Raw genomic sequence first — 3,085 nt, forward strand, 5'->3', positions numbered from 1 at the left:
GCAAACTGCCATTGCCATTCCCATCAGGGCTCAGAGTCAGGCATGACAGAAATCATGCTCGCAGGCTCCACCACCGCCCGAAAAGCTAGAATGTAGTAGGCATGGTCTACTCTTCTCTTTCCCTCTTGACAAAGAGCTGGGAGTTGGGAATTTTCTCCAGATCCTAACACAGTGGGTCAGGGAGGCGAGGTGGATATGGCAATAAAATGCCATAAATTTGCCTAAAAGCTTCACTCTATCTCTTCTTGGCTTTGTGCTAGTCTGGGGTGCTGCAAACTCCTATGTGGTTTCTGGTGTTCTCAGAAAGGCAATTTGATCTATATTATGTCATCTTCATGGAGGAAGGGGGGGCTTGGGGATTCCTATTCTCCCATCTTTGTGATGTTACTCTTAGATAATTCTCATCCTTAAGTCATGTATTTTGTTGGAAAATTTTCTTGAGCTCTAGGGGAAAAATTCACTAAACTATAATTGTGCCTTGTGTCATATTGTTCTACTTTTCTACAATACTCTGTGGAAAGCAGCCTTCACTTGAGCATCCCTTACACTGCAGACGAGGGGGTTGAGCAATGGGTTGAAGACAGTGTAAAACAGGAAAAGGATCTTCAGCTACTCCTCTCATTGACTATTGCCAGGGACCATATAAACCATCATGGCGATGCCAAACTAGAACCCAACAACACAGAGGTGGAAGGAGCAGGTGGAAGAGGCTTTCTTGCGGCCCTCCTTTGACTGGATCTTCAGAATGGCCCAGAGGATGCACACGTAGGAGACCAGCATCAGGGAAAGGGGCACAGTTAAGATAAACACACTGTCAGCAAAGAGGAAAATTTCATTGATCCAGGTTTCACCACAAGTCACTTTGAAGACAGATCAGATTTCACAGAAGTAGTGGTTCACCTTCTGGGGCCCACAGAAGGGCAGCCTTAGAAAGAGACTTTCTTGTACTAGGGCCAGGGAAAATCTACGTGCCCAACAAATGATGGCCAGGAACGTGCATGCTCTCCAGTTCATGATGACAGTGTACTGGAGGGAATGGCAGATCGCCACATACCTGTCATTGGACATCACCACCAAAGTCAGGTGCTTTACGGAAGCAAAAGCCAAATAGAAAGCCATCTGCTTAGTGCATGAGGAATAGGAGATAGTTTTTTTGTGTTTCACTAGGTTTTCCAGCATATTGGGTAAATTGCTGGAAGCATAGGATACGTCAGTGATGGTCAGATGAGAAAGGAAGGAGTACATGGGGGAGTGCAGTCTGGGGTCTAGGGAAATGAGTCCCAAGATCATGCCATTTGCCAGCAGGTTGAAGATATAAAATAGGAAGAATATAACGAATAGGAACAATTCCATGTCTTCAGTGACCTGGAATCCCACCAGGATGAATTCGGTGACCCATGATTGGTTCCCCTCCATTCTGTTTTTTGGTTTTTTTTAATAAATTTATTTATTTATGGCTGCGTTGGGTCTTCGTTGCTGCGCGTGGGCTTTTCTCTGGTTGCAGTGAGCGGGGGCTACTCATCATTGCAGTGCACGGATTTCTCACTGTGGTGGCTTTTCTTCTTGCAGAGCACGGACTCTAGGTGCCCAGGCTTCAGTGGCTGTGGCTTGCGGGCTCTACAGTGCAGGCTCAGTAGTTGTGGCACAGAGGCTTAGTTGCTCCACGGCATGTGGGATGTTCCCGGACCAGGGCTCAAACCCACGTCCCCTGCATTGGCAGACACATTCTCAACCACTGCGCCACCAGGGAAGTGCCCCCTCCATTCTTAATGACAGTGTGTAAAGCAAGGACTGAAGTGTGGTGGAAAGGTCAGAGCTGGATAACAATGAAAACTGGGTGCGGAGGGCAAAGCGGAGAGATTCCCGCACAGAGGATCGGTGCCGACCAGAACTCACCAGCCCGAGAGGCTTGTCTGCTCACCCACCGGGCCGGGCGGGGCTGGGAGCTGAGGCTTGGGCTTCAGTCGGAGCGCAGGGAGAGGACTGGGGTTGGCGGTGTGAACACAGCCTGCGGGGTTAGTGCGCCACGGCTAGCCGGGAGGGGGTCCAGAAAAAAGTCTAGACCTGCCGAAGAGGCAAGAGGCTTTTTCTTCCCTCTTTGTTTCCTGGTGCGCGAGGACAGGGCATTAAGAGCGCTGCTTAAAGGAGCTCCAGAGACGGGCACGAGCCGCGACTAACAGTGCGGACCCCAGAGACGGGCATTAGACGCTAAGGCCGCTGCTGCTGCCACCAAGAAGCCTGTGTGCGAGCCCAGGTCACTCTGCACACCTCCCCTCCCGGGAGCCTGTGCGGCCCGCCACTACCAGGGACCCGTGATCCAGGGACAACTTCCCCGGGAGAACGCACGGCGCGCCTCAGGCTGGTGCAACGTCATGCTGGCCTCTGCTGCCGCAGGCTCGCCTCACATCCGTACCCCTCCCTCCCCCCGGCCTGAGTGAGCCAGAGCCCCCGAATCAGCTGCTCCTTTAACCCCGTCCTGTCCGAGTGAAGAACAGACGCCCTCAGGTGACCTACACGCAGAGGCGGGTCCAAATCCAAAGCTGAACCCCGGGAGCTGTGCAAACACAGAAGAGAAAGGGAAATCTCTCCCAGCAGCCCCAGGAGCAGCGGATTAAATCTCCACAATCAACGTGATGTACCTGCATCTGTGGAATACCTGAACAGACAGTGAATCATCCCAAATTGGAGAGCTGGACTTTGGGAGCAAGGATATATATATATATATTTTTTAATAACTTTATTTTATTTCATTTTATTTTATCCTCTTCTTTCTTTCTTTCTTTCTTTTTCACGCTTTTATTCTGCGCCGTGTGGAGGACGGGCTCTTGCTGCTCCAGCCAGGCGTCAGGGCTGTGCCACTGAGGTGGGAGAGCCAAGTTCAGGACATTGGTCCACCACAGACCTCCAGCTCCACGTAATATCAAATAGCGAAAATCTCCCAGAGATCTCCAACTCAACACCAAGACCCAGCTGTACTCAACAACTAGCAAGCTCCAGTGCAGGACACCCCATGCCAAACAACTAGCAAGACAGGAACACAACACCATCCATTAGCACAGAGGCTGCCTAAAATCATAATAAGGCC

General features: G+C 50.9%; 1 pseudogene; it reads right to left on the reverse strand.

The window, feature by feature from the left end:
• Positions 1-212: 212 nt before the first annotated feature.
• On the reverse strand, positions 213-1,716 carry LOC111182675 (olfactory receptor 2A12-like; annotated as a pseudogene).
• Positions 1,717-3,085: the final 1,369 nt, after the last annotated feature.

The sequence above is a fragment of the Delphinapterus leucas genome, chromosome 9 (assembly GCF_059928025.1).
Source record: "Delphinapterus leucas isolate spDelLeu-1000000601 "Yukka" chromosome 9, BTC_Dleu_Yukka2, whole genome shotgun sequence".
Classification (NCBI taxonomy): Eukaryota; Metazoa; Chordata; class Mammalia; order Artiodactyla; family Monodontidae; genus Delphinapterus; species Delphinapterus leucas.